Raw genomic sequence first — 19921 nt, 5'->3', positions numbered from 1 at the left:
TCTCTTGCAGAAACGAGTTCAGCTGTTGTTTTTTCAGGAGCAACTGGTCCACACTCTCAGCAGATACACCCTCTAACTCCCTGATCTCTATTTCTAGCTGCTCGATTGTTCTCTTAACAGCTGTAGTCGAGTAAGAGGTATATTGCTGACAAAACACTCTTATTTGAGCTTTACCCACTTCCCACCACTTACTCAGTGAGGGAAAAAGCTCTTTTTTCAACCTCCAATTTTCCCAAAACAGTTTAAAATTCTCACAAAAAGTAAAATCATTTAAAAGTTTAACATTAAAATGCCAGAAAGAACTAGCTTTGCCAGCAGGAGATAAAACCAGATCTAAAACTACCAAATTATGGTCTGTAAAAGCAACAGGGTGTATCTGACAGTTTGCTGTCCGGTTGATAAAAGCGGCAGACATGTACAGCCTGTCTAACCTGGCCGCACTGACATTCCCATCTACCATCCTCATCCAGGTGTACTGCTTAGCTGCAGGGTTGTTCCTCCTCCACACATCCACTAAGTCAGCCCCTTTGGTCACTTGTGATAAAAACGAGGATGACTGAGGATGAGGCTCCTGTCCTATCCTGTCTAAAATCCCATCTGTGCAACAGTTCCAGTCCCCCCCCAGGATAACCCACTCCCCCTGTACACTGCTGCCTAACTCGTCTTTTAAAGCCTGAAGCACAGATAACTGTTCAGGGCCTTGATTAGGCAAATAAATATTGATAAAAGTGAAAGTAAAATCTAATACCTCCACCTTCACCATCAGGACTCTACCTGCCACTATCTCTGTGCTGGATATGACGGTAGCATGTAGAGAGGGGGAGAATAGGACAGCAACTCCAGCACTGAGGTTTGAGCCGTGGCTGAGAACATACTGACCCTCCCACCATATTCCCCAGTCTGTCTCATTCAGGCTATCGCTATGTGTTTCCTGCAGAAAAACAACATCTAGCTTCTTCTGCTTAATCACCTCCGCCACCAAAGCTCTTTTCTGTGCAGTCCTACCCCCGTTGATATTTAGGGAAGCAACTTTTAAATTATGCATAATAAGAAAGGAAAGACAGAAACATAAAACAAAAGGACAGCATGGAAAAAACACCCAGTGTTGGATCTTCATTTTTAAAACTACCTAAAAAACTCTCATTTTTTTCAACCTCTTACTAGTCCGACCTTTTTTCTTCACAGCAGTCACGTGTTTTTTCAAGCGATACCGTTTCTTTTCATCCAGCAGGTCTGTTCCCACAACCTTCTGGAGAGTGCTCACCGTCCGAATAAACTTTTCAATATCAGGGAAGTAATCGCTCACTTCCACTGACCTGCCAAAAGAGTCGTCTAAGAAGTCGTTCACCTCCTTCAAGGAATACAAATTCGCACTTTGAGAGCTGGATATGCTGTCTGTGACAGAAGCACTGTCAGAATCAGCCTCCCCGTCTGTTTCCATGTCAGTTACCTGACTGGTACCTGGAGCTTCCTGCTGCCCAGAAACAGACTGCAGCTTCTGCTCCGTCTCTGCAGTCTCTAGTCCTGCACCAGTCTCTAGTCCTGCACCAGTCTCTAGTCCTGCACCAGCCTCCACCTGTTCAACCATCACCTGACCTGCACCTTGTCCTGCAGTCTCCACCTGTATTCCCCCATTCTCTACCTGCCCTGCAGGCTCCACCTGCTCGACCATTACCTGTCCTGCCACATCATCCTCCATCTGCACCACACCAGCCCTCACCTGTCCTGTTATCTGTCCTCCACTCCGCTCCTCTTCCTTCCCCGCCGCTCCTGGTTCCTCTCCCTCAGCCGCGGTCCCGGCCCCGCCGCTCACAGAGGGAGCGGCCCCGGCCGCCCCGCCATCCGGCGGGGCCGCGGCCCCGGCCTTCCCGCTCACGGACGGAGCGGCCCCGGCCCCGCCAGCCCCGGGTCTCACCGTGTGTGGTCTGTTCGGGCACGCAACACGCTTGTGTCCCCCTTCCCCGCACTCAAAGCACTTCAAGACCCCAGAACTGGCATAGATCATATAAAAACCGTCCTCATGTCTTACCCGGAAAGACACGTCCAGAGTCTGAGTCGGAGAGTCCAGAAACATCAGCACCTGTCTCCGCAGGGACTGGACATGCCTGAGTTTGTCATCCTTACACCCCAGTCCCACCGACCGAAACCCGCTCGCAAACTTACCGAAGCGTTTCAGTTCCCGCTCCAGCGCGTCGTTGGGGATGAACGGAGGAACGCCAGACACGGTGATCCGTGTGGACGGCACTGCCAGCGGGGACACCTGAATGAACTCGTCATTCAGAGTTAATCCGCTCTCGATTATTTCAGTCACACATTTAGGGTCCTTAAAGAACACCACCACCGCTTTATTCATGCGGGAAGCGTAGACTATGTTCCCGTGCCCGACCTGCTCTCCCACGGCCAACAGCACCTGCTCCACGCTGGAGCTGGGCTGGGCTACCAGCCGCACCCCGTGTCTCAGGGACACCGGCGGCGTCCCGGAGGACGCCATCCCGGCCACGAGGCACGGAATAAACACTTAAAACTAACAATAAACTAAAGTCAAACAATACACTAAATTAACAAACAATTATGATCCAAAAAAGAACCAAAAAAGAACATTAAGAAAGGAAAAAAACTAACGAAAACTGCAAACACTCTCTTCCCTCTTCAGACACACCTCCACCACCGAAAGAAAGAAAGAAAGAAAGAAAGAAAGAAAGAAAGAAAGAAAGAAAGAAAGAAAGAAAGAAAGAAAGAAAGAAAGAAAGAAAGAAAGAAAGAAAGAAAGAAAGAAAGAAAGAAAGAAAGAAAGAAAGGAGGTCCCGGACGCACCTCATCATGTTCTTGTTCCAGTGGAGGTCCCGGACGCACCTCATCATGTTCTTGTTCCCAAGGAGGTCCCGGACGCACCTCATCATGTTCTTGTTCCAGTGGAGGTCCCGGACGCACCTCATCATGTTCTTGTTCCAGTGGAGGTCCCGGACGCACCTCATCATGTTCTTGTTCCCAAGGAGGTCCCGGACGCACCTCATCATGTTCTTGTTCCAGTGGAGGTCCCGGACGCACCTCATCATGTTCTTGTTCCCAAGGAGGTCCCGGACGCACCTCATCATGTTCTTGTTCCAGTGGAGGTCCCGGACGCACCTCATCATGATCTTGTTCCCAAGGAGGTCCCGGACGCACCTCATCATGTTCTTGTTCCCAAGGAGGTCCCGGACGCACCTCATCATGTTCTTGTTCCAGTGGAGGTCCCGGACGCACCTCATCATGTTCTTGTTCCCAAGGAGGTCCCGGACGCACCTCATCATGTTCTTGTTCCCAAGGAGGTCCCGGACGCACCTCATCATGTTCTTGTTCCAGTGGAGGTCCCGGACGCACCTCATCATGTTCTTGTTCCCAAGGAGGTCCCGGACGCACCTCATCATGTTCTTGTTCCCAAGGAGGTGCCGGATGCACCTCATCATGTTCTTGTTCCAGTGGAGGTCCCGGACGCACCTCATCATGTTCTTGTTCCAGTGGAGGTCCCGGACGCACCTCATCATGTTCTTGTTCCAGTGGAGGTCCCGGACGCACCTCATCATGTTCTTGTTCCAGTGGAGGTCCCGGACGCACCTCATCATGTTCTTGTTCCCAAGGAGGTCCCGGACGCACCTCATCATGTTCTTGTTCCCAAGGAGGTCCCAGACGCACCTCATCATGTTCTTGTTCCAGTGGAGGTCCCGGACGCACCTCATCATGTTCTTGTTCCCAAGGAGGTCCCAGACGCACCTCATCATGTTCTTGTTGCAGTGGAGGTGAAAGAAAGAAAGAAAGAAAGAAAGAAAGAAAGAAAGAAAGAAAGAAAGAAAGAAAGAAAGAAAGAAAGAAAGAAAGAAAGAAAGAAAGAAAGAAAGAAAGAAAGAAAGAAAGAAAGAAATGAGCAAGAAAGAAAGAACGAACGAACGAACGAACGAACGAACGAACGAACGAACGAACGAACGAACGAACGAACGAACGAAATGAGCAAGAAAGAAAAAAAGAAAGAAAGAAAGAAAGAAAGAAAGAAAGAAAGAAAGAAAGAAAGAAAGAAAGAAAGAAAGAAAAAATAAAGAAAGAAGTACAGAAAGAAAGAAAGAAAGAAAGAAAGAAAGAAAGAAAGAAAGAAAGAAAGAAAGAAAGAAAGAAAGAAAGAAAGAAAGAAAGAAAGAAAGAAAGAAAGAAAAAACCGTTCATCATGTTCTTGTTGCAGTGGAGGTGAAAGAAAGAAAGAAAGAAAGAAAGAAAGAAAGAAAGAAAGAAAGAAAGAAAGAAAGAAAGAAAGAAAGAAAGAAAGAAAGAAATGAGCAAGAAAGAAAGAACGAACGAACGAACGAACGAACGAACGAAAGAAAGAAATGAGCAAGAAAGAAAAAAATAAAGAAAGAAGTACAGAAAGAAAGAAGTACAGAAAGAAAGAAAGAAAGAAAGAAAGAAAGAAAGAAAGAAAGAAAGAAAGAAAGAAAGAAAGAAAGAAAGAAAGAAAGAAAGAAAGAAAGAAAGAAAGAAAGAAAGAAAGAAAGAAAGAATCATGTTCTTGTTCCAGTGGAGGTCCCGGACGCACCTCATCATGTTCTTGTTCCCAAGGAGGTCCCGGACGCACCTCATCATGTTCTTGTTCCAGTGGAGGTCCCGGACGCACCTCATCATGTTCTTGTTCCAGTGGAGGTCCCGGACGCACCTCATCATGTTCTTGTTCCAGTGGAGGTCCCGGACGCACCTCATCATGTTCTTGTTCCCAAGGAGGTCCCGGACGCACCTCATCATGTTCTTGTTCCAGTGGAGGTCCCGGACGCACCTCATCATGTTCTTGTTCCCAAGGAGGTCCCGGACGCACCTCATCATGTTCTTGTTCCAGTGGAGGTCCCGGACGCACCTCATCATGTTGTTGTTCCAGTGGAGGTCCCGGACGCACCTCATCATGTTCTTGTTCCCAAGGAGGTCCCGGACGCACCTCATCATGTTCTTGTTCCCAAGGAGGTCCCGGACGCACCTCATCATGTTCTTGTTCCAGTGGAGGTCCCGGACGCACCTCATCATGTTCTTGTTCCAGTGGAGGTCCCGGACGCACCTCATCATGTTCTTGTTCCAGTGGAGGTCCCGGACGCACCTCATCATGTTCTTGTTCCAGTGGAGGTCCCGGACGCACCTCATCATGTTCTTGTTCCCAAGGAGGTCCCGGACGCACCTCATCATGTTCTTGTTCCAGTGGAGGTCCCGGATGCACCTCATCATGTTCTTGTTCCAGTGGAGGTCCCGGACGCACCTCATCATGTTCTTGTTCCCAAGGAGGTCCCGGACGCACCTCATCATGTTCTTGTTCCCAAGGAGGTCCCGGACGCACCTCATCATGTTCTTGTTCCCAAGGAGGTCCCGGACGCACCTCATCATGTTCTTGTTCCAGTGGAGGTCCCGGACGCACCTCATCATGTTCTTGTTCCCAAGGAGGTCCCGGATGCACCTCATCATGTTCTTGTTCCAGTGGAGGTCCCGGATGCACCTCATCATGTTCTTGTTCCCAAGGAGGTCCCGGACGCACCTCATCATGTTCTTGTTCCAGTGGAGGTCCCGGACGCACCTCATCATGTTCTTGTTCCAGTGGAGGTCCCGGACGCACCTCATCATGTTCTTGTTCCCAAGGAGGTCCCGGACGCACCTCATCATGTTCTTGTTCCCAAGGAGGTCCCGGACGCACCTCATCATGTTCTTGTTCCCAAGGAGGTCCCGGACGCACCTCATCATGTTCTTGTTCCAGTGGAGGTCCCGGACGCACCTCATCATGTTCTTGTTCCAGTGGAGGTCCCGGACGCACCTCATCATGTTCTTGTTCCCAAGGAGGTCCCGGACGCACCTCATCATGTTCTTGTTCCAGTGGAGGTCCCGGATGCACCTCATCATGTTCTTGTTCCCAAGGAGGTCCCGGACGCACCTCATCATGTTCTTGTTCCAGTGGAGGTCCCGGACGCACCTCATCATGTTCTTGTTCCCAAGGAGGTCCCGGACGCACCTCATCATGTTCTTGTTCCAGTGGAGGTCCCGGACGCACCTCATCATGTTCTTGTTCCAGTGGAGGTCCCGGACGCACCTCATCATGTTCTTGTTCCCAAGGAGGTCCCGGACGCACCTCATCATGTTCTTGTTCCAGTGGAGGTCCCGGACGCACCTCATCATGTTCTTGTTCCAGTGGAGGTCCCGGACGCACCTCATCATGTTCTTGTTCCAGTGGAGGTCCCGGACGCACCTCATCATGTTCTTGTTCCAGTGGAGGTCCCGGACGCACCTCATCATGTTCTTGTTCCCAAGGAGGTCCCGGACGCACCTCATCATGTTCTTGTTCCAGTGGAGGTCCCGGACGCACCTCATCATGTTCTTGTTCCAGTGGAGGTCCCGGACGCACCTCATCATGTTCTTGTTCCAGTGGAGGTCCCGGACGCACCTCATCATGTTCTTGTTCCAGTGGAGGTCCCGGACGCACCTCATCATGTTCTTGTTCCAGTGGAGGTCCCGGACGCACCTCATCATGTTCTTGTTCCAGTGGAGGTCCCGGACGCACCTCATCATGTTCTTGTTCCCAAGGAGGTCCCGGACGCACCTCATCATGTTCTTGTTCCCAAGGAGGTTCCGGACGCACCTCATCATGTTCTTGTTCCAGTGGAGGTCCCGGACGCACCTCATCATGTTCTTGTTCCCAAGGAGGTCCCGGACGCACCTCATCATGTTCTTGTTCCCAAGGAGGTTCCGGACGCACCTCATCATGTTCTTGTTCCAGTGGAGGTCCCGGACGCACCTCATCATGTTCTTGTTCCAGTGGAGGTCCCGGACGCACCTCATCATGTTCTTGTTCCAGTGGAGGTCCCGGACGCACCTCATCATGTTCTTGTTCCCAAGGAGGTCCCGGACGCACCTCATCATGTTCTTGTTCCAGTGGAGGTCCCGGACGCACCTCATCATGTTCTTGTTCCAGTGGAGGTCCCGGACGCACCTCATCATGTTCTTGTTCCAGTGGAGGTCCCGGACGCACCTCATCATGTTCTTGTTCCCAAGGAGGTCCCAGACGCACCTCATCATGTTCTTGTTCCAGTGGAGGTCCCGGACGCACCTCATCATGTTCTTGTTCCCAAGGAGGTCCCGGACGCACCTCATCATGTTCTTGTTCCCAAGGAGGTCCCGGACGCACCTCATCATGTTCTTGTTCCAGTGGAGGTCCCGGACGCACCTCATCATGTTCTTGTTCCCAAGGAGGTCCCAGACGCACCTCATCATGTTCTTGTCCCCAAGGAGGTCCCGGACGCACCTCATCATGTTCTTGTTCCCAAGGAGGTCCCGGACGCACCTCATCATGTTCTTGTTCCAGTGGAGGTCCCGGACGCACCTCATCATGTTCTTGTTCCCGGGGAGGTCCCGGACGCACCTCATCATGTTCTTGTTCCCAAGGAGGTCCCGGACGCACCTCATCATGTTCTTGTTCCAGTGGAGGTCCCGGACGCACCTCATCATTTTCTTGTTCCCAAGGAGGTCCCGGACGCACCTCATCATTTTCTTGTTCCCAAGGAGGTCCCGGACGCACCTCATCATTTTCTTGTTCCCAAGGAGGTCCCGGACGCACCTCATCATGTTCTTGTTCCCAAGGAGGTCCCGGACGCACCTCATCATGTTCTTGTTCCAGTGGAGGTCCCGGACGCACCTCATCATGTTCTTGTTCCCAAGGAGGTCCCGGACGCACCTCATCATGTTCTTGTTCCAGTGGAGGTCCCGGACGCACCTCATCATGTTCTTGTTTCCAAGGAGGTCCCGGACGCACCTCATCATGTTCTTGTTCCAGTGGAGGTCCCGGACGCACCTCATCATGTTCTTGTTCCCAAGGAGGTCCCGGACGCACCTCATCATGTTCTTGTTCCAGTGGAGGTCCCGGACGCACCTCATCATGTTCTTGTTCCAGTGGAGGTCCCGGACGCACCTCATCATGTTCTTGTTCCAGTGGAGGTTCCTTTAAATCATTCTGTAGAGAGTTCCACAGTTTTACTCCCACAACCGATAAACATCTGCTTGAGAGTGGTCCTTGCATACTGATGTTTGAAATTATATTTCCTTCCATGATCTATAACTTCTGGATTAAAAAAAAACAAACAACTGCTGTAGATTACTTGGTAATACTTTTCTTTTTGCCCTATGCATAACTAATAATGTCTGTAACTCAACTATTTATTTTAATTTAAATAATAAATGAATTAATTAAATTAAATTAATTAATAAATAATCTGTTGGTGTGTTCTCTGTAATTTGCTTTATGAATGATCCTCACCGCTCTTTCCTGCTGGATAAACAATGGATGTACATTGCTAGTATACGTGTTGCCGGAGCCACAGCTGCGTTCTGGCCTGCGGTCCCGGCCCCCCCCCCGTCCCTGGTCATCCCATTGCTGCTTCCACCTGCCTACGTGGATGTCTGCTGCTGCTGCTTCCACCTGCCTACGTGGATGTCTGCTGTGTGCCGCTATATATATATATATATATATATATATATATATATATATATATATATATATATATATATATATATATATATATATGTATACATATAACAAATGTTATCAGTTAAAATCTGTTTTATTTTGTTTTAAATAAAAAGTGTAAACTTCTTTATATGTGATTGTGTCACAAGGCGTGGTGTTGAGGACCCAAACGCAAGGAGAGAGAGGGAGGCTGGAGGCAGGAGTTCTCAAAAAACAGAAGGATTTATTCCACAAAAAAGTCAAACTAAAATGCTGCAGAGCAGGATCAAAAACAACTCACGTATACAGGGATCGAAAACCAGGAGTACATGGAGGGAACAAACAGTACGGACCGACAGGCAACAAAGGAATGACAAGACCAGATATACACAGGGGATAACGAGACACGACGAGACACAGGTGCAGACACAATCAGGGCAAAGGGGAAACAGGAGGGACAGAACTAAAACTCAAACTGGGGGGAAGTGTCAAACCCTGACAGTACCCCCCCCTCAAGGGACAGATCCCAGATGTCCCAACAGTCCACACCCAGGGCGGGCAGAGGGGGCCCAGGCCCCACACGGCCAAAGTTCTGGGGGCCGTCCTCGGGACTGAGCAGACCAGCGAGAGCGTTCCGGGGGCCGTCCTCGAGGCCGGGCAGACCGGCGAGAGAGTTCCGGAGGACGCCGACGGGGCCGGGCCAACCGGAGAGTCATTTTGGGGGCCCAACACCGGAACCAGACTCGGGGCCAGGCACACCGGCCAGAGGGCCGTTTTCGGGGCTGGGCAGATCCATCCGGGACCGCCTCAGGAACTGAGATGGGCGGCGGGACCGCCTCAGGAACCGAGATGGGCGGCGGGACCGCCTCAGGAACAGAGGCAGACAGGATGCGGGGAGCCGGAACAGGGGCAGACAGGATGCGGGGCGCCGGAACAGGGGCAGACAGGATGCGGGGCGCCGGAACAGGGGCAGACAGGATGCGGGGCGCCGGAACAGGGGCAGACAGGATGCGGGGCGCCGGAACAGGGGCAGACAGGATGCGGGGCGCCGGAACAGGGGCAGACAGGCTGCGGGGCGCCGGAACAGGGGCAGACAGGCTGCGGGGCGCCGGAACAGGGGCAGACAGGCTGCGGGGCGCCGGAACAGGGGCAGACAGGCTGCGGGGCGCCGGAACAGGGGCAGACAGGCTGCGGGGCGCCGGAACAGGGGCAGACAGGCTGCGGGGCGCCGGAACAGGGGCAGACAGGCTGCGGGGAGCCGGAACAGAGGCAGACAGGATGCGGGGAGCCGGCGTCGGGGGGCAGAGGATCCCCGGAGCTGCCCGAGTGGGGACCCGGGTCCGTGGCGCTGGCTGCGGGGGTACCTGGGTCCGAGGCGCAGGCTGCGGGGGTACCCGGGTCCGAGGCGCAGGCTGCGGGGGTACCCGGGTCCGAGGCGCAGGCTGTGGGGGGTCCAGGACCATCACCGGAGCAGGGGCCGATGCACTCTCTCCTGCTGGGTCCATGCTGGTCGGTCCGTTCTGTCACAAGGCGTGGTGTTGAGGACCCAAACGCAAGGAGAGAGAGGGAGGCTGGAGGCAGGAGTTCTCAAAAAACAGAAGGATTTATTCCACAAAAAAGTCAAACTAAAATGCTGCAGAGCAGGATCAAAAACAACTCACGTATACAGGGATCGAAAACCAGGAGTACATGGAGGGAACAAACAGTACGGACCGACAGGCAACAAAGGAATGACAAGACCAGATATACACAGGGGATAACGAGACACGACGAGACACAGGTGCAGACACAATCAGGGCAAAGGGGAAACAGGAGGGACAGAACTAAAACTCAAACTGGGGGGAAGTGTCAAACCCTGACAGATTGCTTAATTTACTAATGTTTAACTATGGTCAAGTAATGCTTATGAGGCAGTTAAGCATTAATAATGTGCTACCTAATGGATAAATGTGTTACACTTTACAATAAGGGTCCAGCAAGCCTTTACTAATGGTTAATTATGGTTAAGTAATGCTTATGAGGCAGTTAATCATTAATAATGTGTGTTACCTAAGGGATAAATGTGTTACACTTTACAATAAGGGTCCAGCAAGCCTTTACTAATGGTTAATTATGGTTAAGTAATGCTAATGAGGCAGTTAAGCATTAATAATGTGTTACCTAAGGGATAAATGTGTTACACTTTACAATAAGGGTCCAGAATAGTATTTACTAATGGTTAACTATGGTTAAGTAATGCTTATGAGGCAGTTAAGCATTAATAATGTGTTACCTAAGGGATAAATGTGTTACACTTTACAATAAGGGTCCAGCAAGCCTTTACTAATGGTTAAGTAATGGTTATGAGCCACTCCTATACATTTATTAAGGTTTATGTCAGGTTACCGTTCATAAGGTCAGGTAAGCTACCTGATAACATACACAGCACCATTAGGAAATGATTACTTAAGACTCTAAATAGTTGTTTAATAATGCCCATCCAGTAAACATGTACACCATTAGTGAATGATTAGTAGATGTATTAGGTAGCTGTTACTTAATGCATATTCACTCCAAATAAACACCATTAGTAAATGATTACTAGGGACATTATTAACGTTTTACTTATGTATTAACTAATGTATTACTTAATACTAAGTAATGCATACATAAGGATAAATAATTACATCATGTAACGTTTATTAATGCTTACTAATGTATTAATTAACTCTGAGCAGTAGGCATTAACTAACTGTTTATTAATGCATTAACTAATATGCTAATTAATGTTAAGTAATACATAATAATGGTTATTTAACTATTATTACACTGTTAATTAATGCTTAATAATGCATTAACTAACTGTTTATTAATGCATTAACTAATATGCTAATTAATGTTAAGTAATACATAATAATGGTTATTTAACTATTATTAACTGTTAATTAATGCTTAATAATGCATTAACTAACGTTAATTAAGGGACCCTTATTGTAAAGTGTTACCGAAAGCAATTTGTACTTTGTCTTTCTTGAGAAAGCTTAATATTTTCTTCCGCTTTATTGGATTGTGGATCCCTTTTACGTTAAATGTACAGAATTTAATGCTATTTACACATACCATTTACCACTTTTTCCTGGTGTCATATATGGACCCTGTCTTTCTGATGGAGCTCTGAGCATCAGTATTATCTAACCCTAGCCTACCTATCTTATATAGAAATTCCCTTCTGGTGGTGGAAAACAAAAACAAACATTTAAATACACTAGACAACAAAAAACATTTTAACCATACACATACCTGCTGTAACATTAACCTATCTGCAGGGCGCATGTGAGGCCTCCAAATATAACCTCAAATCAAACATGAGTAGGATGAGATAGAGCTCCCCAGACTCTATATAATGTAAAGACATCTTTCAGAGATAGTAATTGTTCAGTAATCGTCACCAACTTAAATGTTACCTTTCTGGTCCTGCAGGCAAATAACAGAGGAGGAATATGTCACATAACCTGGAGTAAACAAACCCCCGCCATCAGTGTCAAAATAAAATAAAACTGTTGTAGTCACAGGATATAATAACCAAAAGAGCAGTGGATCATACATGTACTAAAAATTTTTTTTTTTTTTAATGTTTCCCCATTTTTGTCTGTTTCCTCACAGTAAATACAAACAAAGGTTAGTAAAATAACCCACTCCACTGTGTTCAATCATCAGAAATCAACTCAAGCTTTCAATAATCACAGGACATGTCTGCACCGATAATGTCTATTAACCTCCTTTATATAAAACGAAGTGTCAGCTGCCTGACCATGGTGAACACGTTGGCTTAATTACTCCAGATTACCTTGCAGCTGTCCCTCCCGTCTTGTCTTTCTGCAGCTCCTCCACATACCTCTGTGCTTCAGCTGCAGTTTTAAAGAGCTGGACCTTGTTGTCATGTTGTCGATATTTTGATTGAAAAATTATATGATTACGGTATCAGAGATACAGCTTTAAGATGGATCAAAAGCTATCTATCTGGTAGAGTCCAATATGTCCAGATGGGAACAAATACGTCTACATGCCTGGATGTCGTCTGTGGGGTCCCACAGGGGTCAGTCTTAGGCCCTAAGCTATTTACTCTATATATCAATGACATAATCAAAACATCTGATGTATTAAAACTTATTTTATTTGCTGATGATACAAATATTTTCTGCTCAGGAAACGACTTGAATATACTGGAAAAAGCGATTAACAGAGAAATGACAAAACTAAATACATGGTTTAATATAAATAAATTATCACTAAATCTGGCAAAGACCAAATTCATGTTATTTGGGAGAAATAATGTAAAGAAAAGCATACACTTGCAAGTTAATGGATACAATATAGAAAGAGTGAGGGAACATAAGGTTCTGGGTATATTAGTGGATGACCTCTTGACATGGCGACCACATGTAAAAATAATTCAAAATAAGATGGCAAGGAGTGTGTCTATTCTGTGGAAATTGCAGAAATCTCTCAATTTAAACTCGCTTAAGACCATATATTCGGCACTAATAGTCCCACATATGAGGTACTGTGTAGAAAATTGGGGTTTCACTTACAAGGGCATTACAGAACCAATATTTAAATTGCAAAAAAAAGCGCTTCGCATCATTCATTCTGTCCCAGCCAGGGCACATACGGACGAACTGTTCATAAAGACGAAATATCTAAAACTGAGAGAGATACTTCATTTTCAGATGCTACAAACAATTTACAAAGCAACACAGGCGGCATTACCAGTAAATGTTCAGAAATTGTTCACTCTTAGTCAAGGTCCTCACAGCATGCGCAGCGTGCTGCAGTTTAAACAGAAAAAGATAAGGACAACGATGGGAAGCCATAGTTTGTCAGTAGCTGGTGTGAAAATGTGGAATAGCCTAAACAATGAATTAAAGTTAGCAAGAAATTTAACTGTTTTCAAACATGGGTTAAAGAAACTGTTATTGAAGGATTATCAAACCTAGATAAACATAGATAAATCAAAACATGGAAACAAAACAAAGTCACTATAAAATGTGTGTGTGTGACATTGAGCTCTATGTATGGTCGGAGGTGTCCAAAGCTCGGGAAGAGATGAAGTCAGTACGAGCGGAGGGGGCAAAGGCGGCTAGAGAGCCAGAGGACGGCGACTAATCAAAATCTGCATTGACACACGCACCTCCATTGCAAAGTGGATTGCATGCAAAAAGAGGCTTGGACATAAAAATAACTGAACAGTGGACACAGTAGTAAATCACAGGAACGGTGATCAGGATGAGTGGACTGGACACGTGTACAAACATACATGCTATCTGGACTGTGAAGGATGAAATTAGACAAATTGCTATGTGGTAAACTATGTATCTTACTGAATTCTGTTGTTGATGTGATCATGAATCTTACATAGAACGGGGCGGGACTTTGATAAGCGTCAGCTTCTCCCGTACCCTTTTCGTCATGTGCTGAGTATGCAATGTATAATGTTCTGGAGATGAAATGTGTCTATATAAACATGCCGAAATAAACAAAATAATAATAATAAATGTGCAATGCGCAGCACAGCGGGGAAAAGCATTCTGTAGGGAATCCCCAGCGCTTGGAGTGACTTCTTTGCCTCCAGAAACTCACGTCGCCTTTTCTCCACCGCGGGTGAAAAATCTTCAAAGAAATGAATGCGGTTCCCGGATTCCCGGATTTATCCCATGCTTCTTGCCTGCATGACGAGCTGCTTGTCCGCGTAGTTGTGGAGCCGGATGTATATGATCCTCGGTCTCGTTGCCTCCGGCCGCGGCTGCGCTGGAGTGCGGTGGCACCTGTCCATCTTGATCCGGTCGTGAGATTCAGGGTTCTTGGCAGCCATGTCTCGAAGAAGTCCTTTGCGTTGGCGCCCTCAGTGCGTTCTGGCAGGTTGACGATTTTAATGTTATTACGTCTGGACCTGTTCTCCTGGTCTTCTAGCCTGTTAATGGCCTCGCTCAGCCGCGCCTCGGTGTGCTGAAGTTCAGCTTGCAGTTGCGACACCGTGTCTTCTGTGTCGGAAATTCTCTGCTCCGCGTCTTCCACTCTTTTTTCAACAGCTTTTACCTTTTCGCACACCGAGCTCACTGATTTGGCTATCTGGTGAAGTTTCATATCCAGACTCGTGCTGAGTTTGGCGAATACTCCTTCACTTATCTTCGCCACCAGGCCATCTGTGTCAGTGCTTTAAGTGGACAAAAATAAGTGCCGGTACTCCCCTTATTCAACTGATGTCAGGTAAATTAGGCGGGGGCTAACAGCAGATGATTAAGTGATATATTTAAATACTAGGACATTATCCTGATTTTTAAAAAGAAAATTGTTTTATTGAATTTTCCAAACAAATTATGTGTACACAAGAAAACTCACATTCACTGGTAAACAGTACTCGAGTTGTAAAAAAAAAAATCAGGGGGGTGGTGGATTTTATCATATCGGGACAGTTAGGGATAGTTTGTGCTGATTACAAATAATATAATATATTACAAATAATAGCAGTGACCAAAACAGCTGCAGAAATACTGCAGGAATGACATAGCAGCAGTTAAATGCAGCCTTCTGTAAGCTTTAAATATCCACTGGGCTTACATCAAATACATCAAAACACAACAATAAAAAACACTTTTCTGAACTTATCAATATGACTCTGTCCTTCACAGGATAAGTAACATGGATCACTGCAAAAACTCACAATCTTAACAAGAATATTTGTCTTATTTCTAGTTAAAGTTTTGATTTTGATGGACAGCTTTTAGCAGAGGCTTCAGAGCTTCTGGTGTCCGGGATCCCCTCAGCTCCTTGTATTTCCCAAATCCTTGAATACTTCTCCTCCTCTCGACTTTTAAAGAAAGATTAAAATATGTTCTTCTTTGCGTTCTTTGTATTGCTTTCTGGCACACTCTCGACTCCCGGGACCTCCGTAAACTGATTTATGGTTCTGCGTTACACCAACGCAGAGCCTACGCCGTAGGGTACGCGGCGACGCGCATGTACGTTGCGGCGATTTAGCGCAGAACCATAAATCAGGCTTTACGAGTGAACGTCTCACGACGGACAGTCGCGTTGCGACGCCACTGTAGCCAAATCGCAAGGAGAGAACAGAGTACTGTGAGCTCATGAGAAGTCCCGGTACACCGTAAAAGGTCCCGGTACGCCAGAGGCTAATATTGAGAAGTGGGGGTACTCCGTACCGCTGCGTACCGGCCCACTTAAAGCACTGATCTGTGTCCTCGCTCTCCGCCAATGCCGCCTGAACCGCTGGGCGCTGTTCCCGGCTGACTTTTTCGAGAATTATGTCGTAAAACTCGTCTGTTTTCAGGTTCCTTAGCCCAAAATTCACGCAATGACATTACTTCCCTGGTCGTACTGTTTCAGCTGCATTAAATTATCTCTGAAATGTTCAAAATCGTGTTTAGTCCGGGAGCTCGACTCTGACGCTCCTACTCCCTCCGCATCACGTGGCCCTCCTCGAGATTCGATTTTTAAACGCAATGATTTTATATCTCCACTAGAGGGAGACATTTATGGAAACTTTTAATTATTTGTCCAACTTATTTTCTGATGGAGAAAGACTACTTTTAATATTTACTCCTTTTTTCTCCAAGTTATTTAAAACATTCAACACTCCATTGCAGATTATTGTGTGTTTTTAAACTCACTTTTTTTATTTTTAAACAAGCACATAGACAGTCCTCAACTTACTTTCTTTCAGACTTTATAAATGTCTCAGATAATTTAAAACATCACTTTCTCTTTACCGTTACAGGTTGCAAACATACATTCAGTTCTCTGCTATGCTCATACATTAAATATAAGCATTTACAGGATTTCTAACCTCAGAAACTCCAACCCACATAAAATGGATTTGGTCCGTGACTCAAACCCAAAACAGGCGGGTACTTTTTTGATCCTGGAGGAAGTTTGGGGACTCAGCAGCACTCACGCAATGAAGACACAAAGGTATTAAAAATAAGAAAAGGGTCATGTTAAGAATAGAATTATAAAATTGTAAATGGAGGATCAGGATAAAGATTCGAACAAATTGAAAAAAAAATTGCTGTGATGTAAAAAGTAGGTTGAATTAAAGTGAAGTGACAAAAACACTTAAACTGACACTGTCCACTAAAACTAAGGGACATGAATTAAGAATGCACGTGAACTTTAAGCCCTCTTTGTATTGAACATAGACATGTCTAGTGATATTTAAACATTTAAATTCCCTCCAAAACATTAAGAGCGTGGCGTGAGGTCCAGAAATATGGTTTGTTATCTGAGGGCAGCACCATGCCATACAGGCTTCATTTGAATAAAACATTTAAAAGGAAACCCGGGTATTAAGACTTGTAGGCCCTAATTAGCCACAATTGTTCTCTTATACTAAAATATGTTGTTAGAAACACATAAAATAATGTAAATGCTTTAAAAATCTACAATGTTTATCACATATTTTGACCTGCGGGAGGCGCCATGTTTTACCTGCGCAATGCATTCTGGGGGCGATGACGTAGAGCGGTGGCTCTGGGAAGATAAGCCGCGTTAGTTTAACTGGGACAGGTATCTAAAACATAGATGAGCAGCATCTCCCGGCGGCGGAGGCTGACGAGCCCATAAGACGTCTCCGTTCAGGCAAACTGGATCAAAGTTGTCGTGTGCTGTGATGCACGGGAGATCTGCAAAAATGATCAAAGTCGTGCGCAGTGGCGAAACTACCATATATGCAGACAATGCGACTGCATAGGGGCCCGCACGTGTCCAGGGCCCGCACGCGCAGGACCTGGGGACGTGCGAACTTGGACTTTTTTTTTTTTTTTTGTGTTTACATCAATGTTATGGGCTGGTTATAAAGATATATCTAGTTTAAATAAAATTTTAATTTATAGATGATCTCGGATGATGCCGGTGTAGTGCGCATGTGTAACCCATATTTGCGTAGAGGAAGAGTTGGCGAGTGAGGAGAGGAAAGGAGTTAAGGCTGATTTATGGTTCCGCGTTACACCAACGCAGATTACGGCGTAGGGTACGCGGCGACGCACACCGTACGGCGCGCGTCGGCGCGTACCCTACGCCGTACCCTACGGCGTCGATTTAACGCGGAACCATAATTCAGGCTTGAGAGTTGAACTGTTGTCAGGAATTAATTAATGACTTTGCCCAGCGGAAGGCCCGGAATGTCAAACTGTAATTGTAAGTAATGACCCATTATTATTAATATTTGTTATAGTGATAGTCTATCACTAGTTTGTTTGTGTTTATGCGTGTTTATGATGTTTTTATTTGGTGTGCCGCCGTGCCACCAAATTTCAATCTGTGCGCTGTGGGTTTATTCCATGGTTTATTCTCAGCTGTTGCACTGCCGGTGTTCTGTCGCACACCGGCGCACTGTGTGCGTTATGCTGTTGGTTATATGTGCTATATATATGGGATTTTTTTTTAAACATATCTATCTGCGCTGTGCTTGTGTTAAGGGTTAAAGCTGTCAGTAGTGCCTGTTGTCATTTAAATGGTGATGCATCTGCTGTGAGATTGCGTCAATCACAGCATGTCTGTTTTACATTGTGATGGGCAGGGCCCGGTTTAATGATCTTGCATCAGGGCCCGGTGCTGAGTTGTTTCGCCACTGGTCGTGCGCATCTTATCAGTGCATTAAACTGTATAATCTAATGCAGCGGCGCCGCCAGCCGGAATCCTGTACGCACTGTGCGTACAATTTTTTTTGAAGGATTAATTTTTGGTACGTGCTGGGTCCACCGTGATGTCACCATGACAGACCAGAGGCTGAGGGGACTGGCCCGGGAGTTTGACCAAACGGGAGGCGCAGACTTCGCTTCAAATAGGCAAGAACATCTTTATTTAATTTAATGACTATTCTGATCATTTTGGTGGAGCCACATCTGGCTGAGGTTTTTATTGTAGCATCGGCTATCTGCTAGTTGAAACGTGTGGTCGGTTAGCCTATCTGAGTTTTATGGTGCTTTTATGGTGTTTTTATAGTTCATGCTTTACGGTGCAGTACTTTTTTTTTTTTTTACTTTTTTGTAGTTGCGCCATAACCTTAATGTTTATGTTTGCGTCTGTGTGGAGCTGTGTGTCACCATATCTGTAGTGTGCCGTGCGCACATTATCCAATTTGTCACTGAGTTTTGTTTGAGGAAAAAAGATCTTTGAAATACTTATTTTTTTGTTTTTTTATTTATTTAACCTTTATTTAACCAGGAAAATCCCATTGAGATTAAAAACCTCTTTTCCAAGGGAGACCTGGCCAAGATCGGCAGCTCTGAATTTTTGAACTCTGAATAGCCAACCAACATATCCTCTCCCTAACGGATAGTGTAATATCAGGCCGAGTGGGACCCTGAAATTAGCCGTATAGAGCAGTGGACGAACTGTTTCTGAGCCTATTACGAAATTGAATCCTGGCAGGGCCACTGTCCTAATGATTAATAAAGCATAGGACAGGGGTGGATGCTAATAATCTCCAAAATTATTGATATTGGAATACGTTTTATCCAGGGCTGTACGCTTACTTTTTTGAATGGTAGCACTGGTGCTAGCAAGTTAAAAATTTTAGTAGCACAAATAAAAATTTACTAGCACACCCGGGTGGACAGTTAGTAGGGGTGTAACGATACACTAATCTCAGGATACGATACACGATACTGAGGTCACAATAACGATACGATATTATAGCAGTATTTTTTTAACAACCTTGAATGAGGAACATATGACTGGAAAATAATGTCTTTTATTTGAAAGACACAAAATAGAAAATACTGTGTGTTTGCCCTATTGTTACAGTTTGTAATGCTTTATAACTGTTTAAGTTTTAAAGAGAAAGCCAGGACAACCATTTTCCACAAACTGAACTAAAAGTAAATGTCAGGTTTGCATTATGATCTTCAGTTTATACAAGTACAAATATTTAGCCACAAACTGAATAGTTTCTCTCATGTATGATTTGACTTTTTTCTTTTCCAGAAATTTAACAACTAAAATTAAATAAATAAAAGTAAATAAATACATACAATTTTACATAATAAAAAAGATTGATTCATGCTCACCTTATAAGTGTAAGAGGAGATTTATTTTTGTTAAGAAGGTTATTTTGGTAATTCAGGGTTCATTATTTTATGAATATATTGTTTATATTCTGATGTAAATCAGGGACTATAATGACACTAGTCAGTTTATCTGTAGTGATGAGTCTGTTTTAGATTGGGCGGAGTGATACGCCACAGTACGGCACTAGGTGCTGTTGATGTTCTAAAATCCTACACTGTTGAGGGACATTAAAGTACACTGGAACTCAGCAGAAGTTTCCCCGTGTTTATCCTACTCACGACCCGAAAAATGTTTAATTTAATAAGGTAAGGCTTAACTCTACACCAGACTTAAAAGTTCAGAGCTCAAAACCCCGCTAGAGTCCCG

The sequence above is a fragment of the Cololabis saira genome, chromosome 5 (assembly GCF_033807715.1).
Source record: "Cololabis saira isolate AMF1-May2022 chromosome 5, fColSai1.1, whole genome shotgun sequence".
NCBI lineage: Eukaryota > Metazoa > Chordata > Actinopteri > Beloniformes > Belonidae > Cololabis > Cololabis saira.
Note: the sequence above shows the minus strand (reverse complement) of the source record.